General features: G+C 38.3%; 1 non-coding gene across 1 annotated transcript; it reads left to right on the top strand.

Annotated features, from left to right (window-relative positions):
• Positions 1 to 3,092: 3,092 nt before the first annotated feature.
• Positions 3,093 to 3,200, top strand: LOC131250343 (small nucleolar RNA R71). The gene has a single exon (XR_009173262.1). It is a non-coding gene; the product is annotated as a small nucleolar RNA R71 (small nucleolar RNA).
• The last annotated feature ends 12,575 nt before the right edge of the window (positions 3,201 to 15,775 follow it).

Raw genomic sequence — 15,775 nt, 5'->3', positions numbered from 1 at the left:
AAGACCTAAATTTGTCCAAAGTGAACACTATGGCTAAGAGTTTCTTTTCCGTAGTAGAGTAGTTCACTTGGAAAGAATTTAGAGTTCTACTTGCATAGTGAATAACGTAGGGCTTCTTTTCTTTTCTTTGTTCTAACACCGCCCCAATAGCATTGTCAGATGCATCGCACATAATCTCAAAAGGGATGATCCAATCGAGTGGTTGCATGATAAGTGCGATAGTTAACATGCCCTTGAGCTTAGTGAAAGCTTCTTGGCATTGTTTATTCCACTCGTATGGTACATCCTTTTGAAGTAGATTATATAAAGGATGAGAGAGATGACTAAAGTCCTTTATGAATTGTCTATAAAATCTAGTGTGTCCTAGGAATGATCGCATGTCACGTACGCTCTTGGGTGAAGGTAGGTTAGAGATAAGATCAATTTTTGCCTTGTCTACCTCGATTCCCTTGGATGAAATTATGTGTCCAAGCACAATTCCCTTGGGAACCATGAAATGACATTTCTCCCAATTCAGAACCAAATTCTTTTCCTTGTATTGCTTATACAGACATTCAAGATTTTCCAAATACTCGATAAAAGATGGACCAAAGATAGAGAAGTTGTCCATGAAGACCTGTAAATATTGCCCCGCCATGTCAGAAAAAATACTTAATATGCATCGCTAAAAAGTGTTAGGGGCATTACATAGTCCGAATGGCATCCTTTGGTAAGTAAAGGTGCTAAAGGGCCATGTGAATTTTGTCTTCTCTAAATCTTCAAGGGCTATCTCTATCTAATTATAGCCTGAATATCTGTCAAGTAATAGTAAAAGTGACCGGCTAGCCTTTCTAAAATTTTCTCGATGAAGGCAAAGGAAAGTGGTCCTTTATTGTGACGGTATTCAACTTTTTGTAGTCAATGCACATTCTCCAACCAGTAGTAACTCTAGTTGGCATGAGTTCTTTGTCGGCATTGGCTATGATGGTGATTACGGACTTCTTAGGAACTACCTGAGTTGGACTCACCCATTGACTGTCGGATATAGGGTTTTCAAGTTTGGGGCGTGACATTAACCTTAACCACTTCTTTCATATTTGGATTAAGTCGACGTTGTGGTTGTCGGGAGGTTTTCGTATTATCCTCAAGATGGATGCGGTGAGTACAAATCAAAGGGTCAATTCCCTTGAGGTCCGCAATTGACCATCTAAGAGCTTCTTTATGCTTAATGAGAGTGGAAATGAGCACACTCTCTTTTTCTTTCTTAAGGAAGGAAGAAATCACCACCAGGTATGTCTCATCTTGACCTAAGTAGACATATTTAAGATCAGCGGGTAAATATTTTAAGTCAAGCTTCGATGCTTTGAGGTTAGACAGTAGAGACAATACATCGGTTTGAGGCAATTTCTCAAATTGTGGACTCCACCGGTTAACTTCAAGTACCGACATAGCATTAAGCAAGGCATCCATCTCCCTAATCATGTCATCATCTACATCAGGGGAGTGAGCCAAGCATATCTCTAGAGTATCAAAGTATAAAGTTAAAAGTGCTCTATGTTCCACGAAAGAATCGATCATGTTGATATCGTGGGTATCATCATCATCCTCTAACTGTTTGTTTATATTGAAAAAGATGTTGAGCTCCAATGTCATATTTTCCAAAGATAAATTCATAATTTCATTCTGACAATTAATGATAGCATTTGATGTAACAAGGAATGGGCGACCAAGAATGACGGGTATTTTACTGCTCATATCAATCATCCGTCTCGGTACACGAACTGAGCGATCAGCAAGTTGTAATGTGGTCTGGGTGGGTTTTAATTCACCTAGACCCAATTGTTCATAAACCGAGTAAGGGATCAGATTTATGCTCGCCCCCAAGTCAAGAAGTGTGTGCTCAATCCGGTGGTTCCAATTACACAAGTGATGGTTGGGCTATTGAGATCTTTGTATTTTTGTGGCACATCTTGCTTGAGGATGGCACTCACTTTTCCTGTCAAAAATATTTTCTTTTGTATGTTTTGCCGTCTTTTGGTCGTACATAAATCTTTCATAAATTTACCATATGAAGGGATTTGTTTAACGGCATTTAATAGAGGGATGTTGACCTTCACTTGCTTAAGTACCTCTAGAATATCTTGAGAGTTAGAGAGAGATTTTGGTGTAATCAATCGTTGAGGGAATGGTGCAATCGGCTTACTTTGAGGTTACGGTTCTAACCCATGTGGAGCATTGCTAGGTCTATCATTCTCATCTATTTCTGGGTCCTTGGGTTTTCAGCCCGCACCAGAATAGATTTGTCAATTATCTTCCCACTCCTAAGAGTGGTGATAGACTTAGCCTGCTCCATCTGTTTTAAAGAGCTTGGGTCACTGATTTCATATTGCCCTTTTGGGTTGGGGAGAGACTGAGTCGGAAGGATCCATTTCTCCCCAATCGAATTTTTATTTCAAGCCCTTATATGGCCTTTATAACATCTTAAAAGGCTTGCAGCATACCCAGATTAAAAAGCTTTTGGTTTTGTATATGTTTTAAGATCGGATCTTCTTGAGGATTCCTTTGATTCAAAAATTGGTTAAGGATCCCTTGAGGAGCAGCAGTTTTTCTGTTCCTCCAACTGAAGTTTGGATGGTTCCTCCAGCTTGAGTTATATATATTTGAGATGGGTCCACTAAAAGGTTTTTAGTAGTTGTTTACGGCATTTAATTGCTCATTCAATATCTCTTGAAAAGCAGGAATTGTTGGGCAATTCTCAGTTGTATGTATGTTATAAGCAAAAATACCACAACAACTTCTGCAGCCCTTTCGAGTTCTTCCTTTTTAAGTGTCATGGCCTCAAATTTTCTTGTGAGTTTAGCCACTCTTGCATTTATATCATCTTCCTCTTTTAGAATATAAATTTCTCCCCTTTTCTTTAATTAAGTAAGCTTAGAAGTAGTAATTTTTGAAGAGGTATCCCATGATTGTGCGTTTTTAGTGAGTTTACCAAAATAATCACACGCATCATCAACTTCCTTGTTCATGAATTCCCCATTACACATCATCTCCACAAATTAGCGCATGGATGAGGTCAATCCCTCATAGAAAAGCTTGTTATACGCCATGTTTCGTAGCCATGTTGTGGACATGAATTTATGAGATCCTTAAATTGCTCCCAACATTGGAAGAAGGTCTCATCCTCTTTTTGCACAAAATTCATGATTGATTTCCTTAAGGTATTTGTTTTATGATAGGAGATGAACTTTTTAAGGAACTCCCTTGTCATCTCAGCCCATGTGCCAATGGACCTTGGTCTTAAGGAATATAACCATGACTTAGCCTTTTCTTTCAAAGAGAAAAGAAACAATTTCAGTCTTACCGTGTCCTCAGACACGTTTGGGAAGTGTAGTGTAAATATGATCTTATCAAACTCTTTCATATACAAGTAAGGACTTTCATATTCAAGTTCATGAAACTTAGGAAGGAGTTGAATCACCCCCAGTTTAACATCCACAGTTCCTGCATTCAATGGAAATATCATGTAAGAAGGTGTACTCACCTCCGCCGGTTGTAAATAATCTCGTAAAGTACATGGCGGGGGAGCATTATGCACCTCATTCTCATCTTGAACCTCCTTAACTGGAGGTTGAGGTTGATTTGCAGCCATTACTTCAATTAACTGAGAGGATCCAAGTGGTGTATAATCCTTTGATGGATAGGCAACCCTTTGACTAATCCTCCTTCACTCAAGTGATGAAGAGTGTTATTACGAACCCAATTGGGTATGAAACACGCACAGCCCTCAAGCACCAAACAACTAAAACCTAGAATAAAGAAAACTAAAGCAAATAAGAAATTTAGAAAAGAGAGAGAGAGAATTGGAAAGAGATTACTGGATTGTAGTTGCTATGTTAAGATCCTACAAAACAGAAAACAATGTTAGTTTTTAAAAACAATTTTAGAAAAAATCCTAACCTAAAAAAAGAAGAAGTAAAAGGTAACCCTAATCTTAGCCTAATTCTAATACCAACTAATCTCAGAAAAATGTAGCCGTAGTCCCCGAAAACGGCGCTAAAAACTTGTTCACAACCCCAAGTGTAGGGTCGCGATGTAATAATAACTTGTGAGAACGAGGTTGAATTCACAGGGACTAAACTTGTAGGTATTCTGAAAAGAACTAAAACTAGAAATAAAAGAAGATCTAAATTGAAATCAGAATAATTGAGAGTAATTGTGAATAATGTTTAAACTATCAATTAAAGGTGAGAACTAGGGTGCCAAGGATCCACTTGTAGCTATCAACATGCTACCTTACTTGATTCAAGGAACACAATTGGAATTGGAGTCCTATCCTATCCAATTGGAAGATAAAGCAATTTAAATCAAATATGAACTTTTCATTGACCTAATTCTTAATGGAGGAGAATTGTGAAGATTGGAAGGGATTCCATCACCCTACCATTCCCAAGAGATGATGGTGAACAATAGGATTTACCAATCTCACAATCTCAAAACAGGAAAAGAAGATATCCAAAGCTATCACAACATCTGTTGTAATTTGAGTCACAATAAATCATAGAATACTGAAAATATTCCTTTAATATCAAACTAGAAATCAATGAGGTTCAATAAGAACAAGAATCAAAGCAAGATAATAATCCAAACACGCTAAAAGCTTCACCTCTTAGCCCTAGCTAAGAGGTTTAGCCAACCATAGACATGATTGAAACTAAATCTCTTAAACAAAGCATAAAAAATAAACTAGGGAAGAAGAAAAACTCTTTGGCGGCTGCTCCACCCTTTTGTATACTCCTTGAGACCTTTTCAAACCCTAGAAGATGCTTTAGAGCATCCTAGGGAGTCCTATTTATTTTGGTGAAACTCCAACTTTCGCACCTAATTGGAAAAATCTAGAAACCGCTTCAAATTTACGCACTCTGCGCAATTTCTCAAAATAGGCTCAGAATTTAAGTCACCTTAAATTTACATACTCTGTGTAGTTTCCAAAAATATGTAGTTTCCAAAAATATGCTCGGAGTTTTAGAATATGCTTTTTCAAGACAATTTCATAAATATGTTTGTTTTCTTGACAATTTCAGGATTCCTTTTCTTCACTTCAAATCTTTGATTCTCTTTATTCCTCACTTAGTTTTCTTGGATCTTTGGCATGTGAATTCTTCATTAATGACTTCTAAATCTCCAAATCTTCATTTAGTAATATTTTGAGTATAAATCTTCCTTTTTCCATCAATTCACCTTAAGCTCTCGAAATCACCTCGCACATGAAAACATGCATAATTAAATCGATTAAGCACTATCATGTTTATAAAACCAAGGTACAAATAGGAGAAAATATGCAATATTTCACACTCAACAAGAGACTCTTGAGATGCTTCCCAAAGGAGTCCCTTTGGATTACCAGAGGGGTAGAGGTAAAGATTTGACTATCAAGTTCAAATTCTCTAAAATCCCTAGTAAGCTTACACATATAAGATTTACAAATATGTTCATATTTTTGGGTAACCTTAGCTTTCTCCTTATAGGAAGGCATCATTCCAAGGCATTTAATGATCGAAACCAAGGGTCGATGGCCCCAAGTGCAGGGATGTGATGCAGTAATAACTCAGTGAACCTGAGGTCGAATCCTCAGGAAGTGGGGAACATAACGTATAACTAATTTAAAGGTATAGGGTTGTTTGGGTTTTTAATCCAGTGAAATAGAAAATGGTTGAAAACAAATTTTTTTTTTTAATGATGTAGGAATCTACTTATAACAATCACATTATCTCATTCACAGATTCAATTCTTATAACTCAATTAAAATCGAAGTCCTATCCTACACAATCGAAAGATGATTATATTAAACCAATCATCAACACCAATATGAATATAATTTCAATTGAATGATTCTCTCATGAAACACTCGGATGTGAATTATAAGGAATTAAAAGCGTCTAAAGCACCCTTAGGCAACAATAGATAAATTAATTATACAGATTGAATCCTTGTGTAATTCAAGCTAAACAATTGTTAAATCAAAGTATTCATTGTACCCATAATGCATAACAAATCCAGAAATAAACAATTGAAAGACTTCAAAGTAAATCCAAAATATTTCAATCTACTATCATCATTCATACAATTATTATTGAATTATATAAACTAAATATTATAATTGAACTACAAGCTTCATCCCTTAACCTTAGCTAGGAGATTACACTAACATGACTAACATCCTAGAATAAAAATAAAATAAAAACATAAAAAACAAACTAGAATCGAATGATTGAAGAAGATGGACAACTTTATATAAGCTCCGCCACCCCTAGGTCTTTCTCTCAAGCCTTAATTCATGTCTAGAATAACATAGAACAAACATTTAAATAGGAAAAATCTGCACTAACTTAGAACCAACTTCAAATTTATGCACTTATGTTATACTTCGGTCACATCGAACATCACTTTGGTCGCACCAAATAGGTTTCTCGATTACAGCCGAATTTCTTCAATATTCTTGCAAAGTTTTTGTCTCCCTCAGGTTGCACCGAACATAGATTCGGTTAAACCTAACTATCGATCTGAATTATCTCTGAAAATCACAATTTCTTGCTGGACTATTCTATGCATATTTAGTCGGACCGAACCAACCTCGGGTCGGACTGAACGGTCTATTATTTCTGTTATTGCACTGTGATTTTTCCAGTATTTTCTTCATCCTTTGTACTTTATTTTTCTTGGATCTTTGGTACTTAAAATCTTCAATAATCTCCTTTAAATCTTTAATTCTTCATTAATCATTCTTTTATGCTTTAATATATCATTTTAAGCACGTATTCTTCTTTATGCCTAAAATCACCTCGTGTAACGCCCCGGATTTCGAGGGTTAAGTAAAGCTCTACTCCCAAGATCCAACGCATCACTTATGTAACATAAATAATGATATTTAGATGTTGTCCATGTTAATGTATTAAACATGAGTGAGATTATACTAAAACAGCATATCATAGTCCAAATATAATTAAATTTAGTAAGCGGAAGACTGAAACACATATATATCAGAACGGTACATGTTTTATAACCTCCAGAGTAGGATGGTGTAACAGGGTTTAATATATATAAGAGTTGTTTTAAAATATACAAAATGTCAAAAATGTAAGTTGTCCAACTAATCCATGTGTCCCTGTAATCCCATCGAGTCAGAACAAGGTCTACATAGACCAGCCTGATAGCTGAACATAGGAGAATTCCTCCTCTTCATCTATAAAGTCCAAGTCAGCCGTATAGACTCAATCATCACCTAGATCTACAACAGAGTCTGGTTGGTGTTTTAAAACACTGTCCCAGAGTGGGAGTGAGTGATCAACTTAATGGTACTATAAGGCAAAGGTTAACATGTTATTAAGTCAATCAAGCAGTAATGATAAAACAGTATAACAATCATATCCTAAATACTCTTGTTAATGCAGGGATGGTATACAGTAATGATGCATGCCTTCGCACGAAGCTCTCTCACAAGATACTCCGACAACCAGTTCGCGCATAACAACCTCCCTAAAAGTGCAACTTCCTTGCCAAAGCACATGCAATGCGGTGCATGGTCGTGTTAGCCGAATACTTAATTAAGTTTATTTGTACAGCAGGTTCGGGAAGCTAATGTACCTCCCTTTATATCATTAACCCAAACGAAGATCCATCTAGGGTCGTCAATCCTAGTTAACCACATACGATAAGCAAGTTGTAGGGCATCACTCCTAATGAAAAGTAATGGATAGGCAAATTCAAAAGTTTATACTCGCGGTCACTACGGGGAGGGTCGTCACCTCAGCGTAGGCCGACAGCTCGAACATGGTGTATCATACCACCATGCCCAGCTCACGAGTTTGGGTTGCTCACTGGTCACTATGGAGAGACTCGTCACCCCAGCATAGGCTGACAGCTCGACCACAATATCCCATACCACCATGCCCTGCTCATAAGTCTTAGCGGATCATGGTACCATAGTTAAAACGAGCCTTTACATTAGTAAGTGGTACCTTAGATTCAAAAAGTGGTGTCCATACATGGTAAACACACAATAAGCCAATCAGTTTACGTAATAAGTTTGATTGGTACGAGTACATGTTGACCTAATCGACATGGAGTGCATAAGCACCCCTTGTGGCCTAACCACTGTCGACAATCACCTTGCAACACAGATTCGTTGAGTTACCCAATGTGGCAAGGCTAATTCAGCCACCTGTATAAGGATTGTTACCGATCGCCTGGGCCATGTTGTAGCCCCCATCTTACTCAGATGCAATAGATAGACACATGTGATAATCATATCAGCACTTAACAAATAACCCAAATAAAACTCTCATTTGAACATTTCATCAAACACATTGAACATGTCACCAAGCACTTACATTTTATCCATGAATTGCGTAGCAATAATTATAATTACATGAAGGAAAGTACACATATGATTAAGGAAATAGAGAATTCTATCTTAATACACTTAATAAATACAAATCATCAACATTTTCTCATTCAGACATTTTATCAAACACTTAGGTTACACTTCACCAAATACATGGACTAGGTTAGTTACACCATGTGTTTTAGCAAATCCTCATATAAAGAGGCATATAATAATGATGAATCCTATATCAGTAGACATAGCAAACACAAATCATATTTTCATGTTAATTCAGACATTTCAACAAACACATGAGAAGCATATTTTGTTCAACATAGTTAACACATATATATTGTATCGAAAACGGCATAACTAAGATCATATGGCAGCAATCAAGTTAGACATAAATCATTATTGACATTGAAAGCATTTAAAACCATAACCTAAATGTTTATAGTCCACACCTTTCGTCGGAATACTCAATTCAGACTCGGTTCGAATCCTACGTTCCCGAAAATGGACTGACAGGTACCTAAATCACGAAATCCATTAGCTAGGTTGAAAATTGACTATTCTAAATCTTAATGACAGCGTTAGGGTTTGAGTTTCTTACCCACATCGTAACCGAAACGGATCGGTTAGCTAGATGGAAAGGCGATCCAGTACGTGTAGTTGTGGGAGAGAAACACTGCAATGATCTCCCAACCTTTCACTTCTCTCTCCACTCTTTTCTCTTCTTTTCTCTCTTCTCTCTCCTAGGGTTTGGAGCAAATTCGTATGGAATGAGAATGGGGTGATTTAAGAGCTTTATATAGGCCCAGAACTGGTGTAAATGGCCCTAGGGCCATGGTATACTTAAATTATAACCAAAGGGTGTCTGTTTCGGGTAGACGGGGTTCATCTGGAGGTCCACTATTCAACTATGGCGTAGGGTAAGTTCCCTAACGATGGATCTATGTCAGGATGTGGTTTTAACGCGATTGGATAGGTCAATTGACCGTGAAGGACCTGTATCAAATCAACGGTCGTTATCACTCGATCAGGGCCATCAGTATACAAATATGTGCAAAGAAATTTCCTTAATCCATGGGTGAAGTTCGGTCAGAAACTGACGGTCCAAAATCTTCAATTTTAAGTGTAAGCAAACAGCCAAATTTACTTAAGTTTCATTACATTTTCTAAAGATATTCACGTTTCTCATATACTTCGCTCAGGGCTCAAGTTGTACGTTTTTGGAAACTATTTGGGCTCAATTCCAGCGATGGTCGTCAAGCCCAATAGGACGGATATAACCGTATACTTTCGCAGTCATCGGACTTTCGACTTGCAATCCAGGTCCGATACGGTGTTTCAATGTGCTCCCGAGAGCAACTGGCTTTTGGGATTTTTCCTAGGTTCTCAAGCAGTGTTGAGTTAAAGATTTTTATGGTTTTGGGTCTTGCCATTTGTATAAATAGTGGTTCAAGCTAAATCCACCGAATTAATCTAGTTCGGTACTTAATTAATTTTCGCCTAAATTTCTATAGGATACGATCCTTAGGTATTTTTGCCTGAGGTGGTACTCGGGCCTTTGTACGGATTTTTTCGAGACATTACACCTCGCATGAAGAAAACATATATAATTAAATTAGTTTAGTACTTAAATACCAGGAAATCTAATGTAATTAAGATGTTAAGTATACAATATTTAGGCATTATTACACCAACCCCCCCCCCCCCCCCCCCAATAAGTATTTTGCTAATCCCAAACATATGAAAGATATTTCGAAACCAAATGGAAAAATTCATATAAACTCAAATAATTCTTAAAAAAATCTGTATTATAGAAATCCAAAATACATTAGAGTATAGCTTTCACTTAAACATTAGCACTTGGTAAATATCTTAATCAAGTTCAAAGCATCAATCCTATAATTAAAGAAATTCTAAACATTGAGTTCCATGGGTGCATAGTAAAATCCAGACTTAACACAACCATAGGTTCAACTATCTACTTTCATGATAACATTGATAATAAAAAAAGTATTCAGGATAACCAAAGCCTAAACCAAAACTTTCCTTACAATTCAACACTCTACCCTTTCAGCTTTTGATTTTTTCATTAACGGCTTTCACACAATTTTCAATCATTTTCTTCTTTTCTTTTCCATTCAAACATAATTTTTCTCATTTCTCTTTTCATGGAACTTCAATAGGTGGCTCTTTTTTACGACAACTAATTTTTTAAGCTAGGTATTTTTTTTCCAATTCTTTTCATTGAACATGATGAAATTCCCCAAACTTAGTTCCTGGCATTCTCAATAATCCTCAAGTAAACAATTCAATATTCAATTAAATCTTCAATGTGTAAGATAGATGTGACATATGAATTGCATGACTCAATCAATGTTTTAAAACTTCTAATTAAAACCTTCTAACTTAACTTTGAAATCTATCAAATAACTAAAATCCAGGCTTAAAAAATCCTCAACATTAAGTATCTTATCATTCTAATATATGGATTATCTTTAAAATTACATGAATTCATAGAAAATTTTAAAAAGTTTGAATTTTTTTTTTAACTCAAGTTCAAAAATTTAGCACAAATGAAAATTTTCCAAAGGAAACTTACCCCCAACCTAAATTCTACATTGTCCACAATGTATAAACATATTTATTATGAGTAACATGAGAATAATGAAAATAAAGATTAAATGAAAAGTACCTAAGAGGCAATAACATGCAATTGCTAGTGAGAACTTTTTATCAATTGGTTTTTCAACAACTAAACTAAACCAATAAATCAAACTAATTCTAAAAAACAGTTAAACTCCTAATCTAAATTATCAATCACCCAAAGACATCAATTCTTCCTTTGGCAAGTATCTTGAAAATTTTCTCAATAAACTTTTCAACAAGATCATCCATATACCTACTTTATAGTAAGTTTAGATGTCTTAGAACATGATCATTCAGAGACATTTGCACACCTCATTAAAAATTCTCTTTTTATTATCGTGAGGCATCCAATGAATATATGATTCACTTGTGGCAGAAGAAATTTCAGTATTAATGGGCCATGGTAAATAAGAAACTACAAATAGTTGAATTTTAATAAAGTTCTTAACCATCATAGTCTTCATATAATCCAAATTCTCAGACTTCGGTTCAACTTCTAGCTCCTCCACCCTTAACGGTAAACATTCAAAATTAGTGGAAGGAGGCTTTTCAAAATACTTTTCTTCCCAGTCAGTGTTAGGCACTGAGATACAATCCCGCAAGGCATTCACTATGTCTCTAATCATAAGATCATTTGAATATGCAAAGTATGTCAAGCATACTTTTAGAGGTTCGGGAATTTTAGTCAGGAGAGGTTCATCATCCTCAAACGTATCAATCAAATTCACCTCATGGATCACATCCTCATCCTCTTGTGATTTGTGCAAATTAAACATGTTCAGCCTTAAGGTCATATTCCCAAAGGATATTTTCATGATCTCATTTTAGTAATTGATTAAAGCATTAGCAGTAGTTAGGAATGGTCGGCCTAATATGACAGGGATTTGAGTGCTTGCATTTATAATTGGGTGTGTATCCAAGACAACAAAGTCTACTGGGTAGTAGAACCTATCAACTTAGACCAACACATCTTCAACCACTCCTCTTCATATTCTAGTCGAGCGGTCAGCCAATTGTAACATTTTCTTAATGGGTTTCAACTCACTAAGTCCCAATTGCTTGTATACCAAGTATTGTATTAGATTAACACGTACCCCAAAATCTAGAAGTGCTTTATTAACCCGAAAGTTTCCTATTTACATGAGATCATAGGACTTCTAAGATCCTTGTATTTTAGGGAGTGTTTTGATTAATAATTACACTCACCTGTTATGTCAAGAAGGGTTCCTTGCGTATGTTCAGCTTACGCTTTAGCACACATACATCCTTTAGGAATTTGACATAAGATAGGAACTGTCTAATTGCATCCAACAAGAAGATGTTGATCTTGACTTGCTGAAAAATCTCTAAAATGTTGGGATTTTCACTTGGCTATTTTGATAAGGAAAAACGTTGGGAAAATGGGGCCACATGCTTAAGCTCATGCTCTGTCTCTTTGTGTCATACTCGAAACTCGAAAACCAGGCTTACAGAATTTTTGATCACTGAATCCGGAGCCGATAGCCTCCGTAATATCTCATTCTCGGCTTCCAGCGCCCATATGCCAGATTTCGATCTTAGGATCCTACAAGGAGGATTTTCAATGTGAATTTTTATTTGTAAAGGAGCATAACTACAAGCATAACCAAGTCACAAACGACAACATCACCATGTATCCTCTATAATAATAAAAAACTTTAGAGTACAATACATAAAGGGGGAATACAAGACAGATATCAAAGCTCCAGAAGCTCAACCGCATGCTCCTACCTCAGATTGACTGTGTCCTAGCGTCACATGCACGCAACGATCATGCATAAGCTTATAGAAAGCTTAGAGGGTGGTGTAAGTGTGTGCGTAAGGTAAGTGTCAAGTATGCAATATCAGAATAATGCAGAAACATGTTGGTAAATCCATGAATGTTATAAGCCATACCAAGGCTATGCAATACAAGGCCTACATGGCCAATGTTATATGCGAGATGCAACTCAAGCATACCAATCCTCATCCGAATCCACATATCAATACAGCTCAACTCTGAAATATCACCGGGGTCTAGTACATTCCACCAGATCACCGCCCACTAGACGCGTAACTATACAAGTGGAAGAGACCACACTATCTACCTGACCAGTAGTCGGCCAATATCTACCCGGCACGTCGATGTGAACCCATTTATGAGTTGGTCAAACTCAGCCTATCTATGCCCCAACCCTCTGGCAAATAAGGCCACACCCCTTTCTAACTGACCACGACATAGTGAGAGACACGGCCTAATGGTATACGGCCCTCGTAAGCTCATATATGCACTCAGTCTCGATGTTTGAGCAACCTCCTGGTACCATAAGGGTTTAAAGACTTTCACCTAGGGACACCCTTGCGCCCCAGTGCTAGAACCAAAATATTTTTGGTATCCAATCCTGCCATTCGCGATATACTTGCAGAGGCCACAACGCTGATATCGCTAGGGCGTATAGTGATTATATCACACAATGCAAGATGCATGAGTCATACATTAATCTTGCACGTACCGCGCACTCATGTTGGGCAACTCCATCTATCAGGGAGTCTCATAAACAATCCGCCCAATAGCATATGCTATGATCAGTCACTCCTCATATCAAGCATACATATGATGCGTATGGTCATGTATCACGATGTTATGCTAGCACAAACTCAGTGTGTCCTACTACACTAAGTACACTAGCATGATTATCAAATATAGCAGGCGATGATTGGCCTTGACCGACATGTCACTTGCAAGAGTAGGGGCTGAACAATACACCCCATTAAACATATAGAAGTCTATATGGAATGGTCCATGTTAGACTATCGTAACCAACTCAAGGTACTAGCATATCATGTATCCTAAGGTAGGGTCCACTGAAAGGACAGTGGGTCTAACCCGTGCATTAAGGTAGTTTTCACACAGTGGATATACCACATATTCTTCCGTCTATGGCAAGGGATGATGATGCACTAATGTCAAGGATGGACCTCACACTTATCTCAACAAGGAGATCTATGGTGTGGATGATATGTGCATGTCACGAGGTCCTAGCAAATGGGGTACAAGGGTAGGATACATCTCTTGTGGGGAGTGAAGTGGGTATACAAGAAGGTGAGTTCACAGGGTGAGCTAACCGGGTGAATAATCGGGCTTCCTCAATCTCTTATCATGAATAAACTGGGCTTCCTTATGGGGCCCGATACATACACAAAGTGGGCTTGGTGGAGTTCATTCGTTTAGGACTATGTGTCTTTCTAATGGATTGGGTAGCCTGCTCAACTCCTAAGTGGACCTTAGGTATGGTCACTAAGGTAATCACATGTATCTAGGTGGGCCACATCTCCTATGGAAGGCCCGGTATGAATACAAGGTGGGCTCCAAGGTTTGAATAATCCTACAAGGTATGGTGGAAAGCACCATCATCAATGGGAGCCCAATGGTTTGGGATAGCCCAACAAGGTAAGGGTGGAAATGGGCTTAACAATGGGCCATTAGAGAAGGTTACAATGGTGGACATTTAACCACCACTATATCTATGATGCGGTCCACTTGGGACTAGGATCTAGCTCATGATAGGGGCCCACAGCCCTTATACTATCTAAAAAATGGATGGATAGCACGTGTACAACACACACATCAAGGTGGGCCTCTTAAGGTAGCCCCTCTACCCTCAATGGGCATATAACATATTCATCACGGTGGGCCTCTCAAGGCAGCCTACGGCCCTAAAATGGGCGAAAAGTATATATATAACACTCACATCATAGTGGGCCTTAGAAGGCAGCCCACAACTGGGCGTATAACACAAAGTCAGGGTGGGCCTCACAAGACAGCCCTCGGCCCGAAAATGAATGAACAATATGCATATAACACACGTATCATGGTGGGCCTCCTATGATAGCCCCAACATGGGACACCCAGCCCAAACAGTCCAAATTGCTCCCTGTAGCATGTCTATCTGAGATTTGGGTCTGCTGCTCATAATCTGGGCCCCTACAATGGAGTGGGCCTTGGGGAAGTGATAGAGGGTGTGGGGGAGCCCCACACCTCACTAGTGGGCCCAACAATTTGTGGGCAGCATGGGTAACATACATACAGCAGGGGGCCTCTTGCTGGACATCCAACCCACCCAATGAGCTGGGCCTACTAGACGTCCAGTAAATGGATGGACTAGATACCACATACATCATGTGTGTAGGGGCCTCACACACCATAATGGGCCCCACAATGGATGGCCACATGAATATACAACACACACTGCCAGGTGGACTAGCAATTGGGTGTCCAACCCATCTACACGCTGGGCTTGCTGGACATCCAGCAGCTGGGCGGCTTGGATAGAACACATACATAGTGGGCCTCATCAATGGCCTCATAACCCCTAGCTGGGCTTTCTCACAAACATCGCAGTGGGCCTAAGAGGGTTTCAATGATGAACGTCAGCCCCACTGCTTCCTGCGGTGTGGATCAATTGAGATTTGGATCTGTCCCTTTTCTAGGCCCATGGCCTAAAATGATATGGAAAATTGGATGGACGATCTGGATAAAATACATATCACTGTGGTCCCACTTAGATGTGGGTCGTCCAGAAGATGGGCTGACCCCCAGCCGTTCTCCCAACCAAAATGGGCCAGACATATACATCACCGTGGGCCTGGCTGTCTGTTAGGCAGTTCTACTCGACTGGATCTATCCAGCTCTAGGACCCATGCCCAAAAATGATCTCTCCAAAATGGACGGTGTGGATAAAACCCATACATCACGTGCGG

This window comes from Magnolia sinica, chromosome 6 (genome assembly GCF_029962835.1).
Source record: "Magnolia sinica isolate HGM2019 chromosome 6, MsV1, whole genome shotgun sequence".
NCBI classification, from domain to species: domain Eukaryota; kingdom Viridiplantae; phylum Streptophyta; class Magnoliopsida; order Magnoliales; family Magnoliaceae; genus Magnolia; species Magnolia sinica.
The sequence above is the reverse complement of the archived record's forward strand: the minus strand, read 5'-3'. Positions and strand labels throughout refer to the sequence as shown.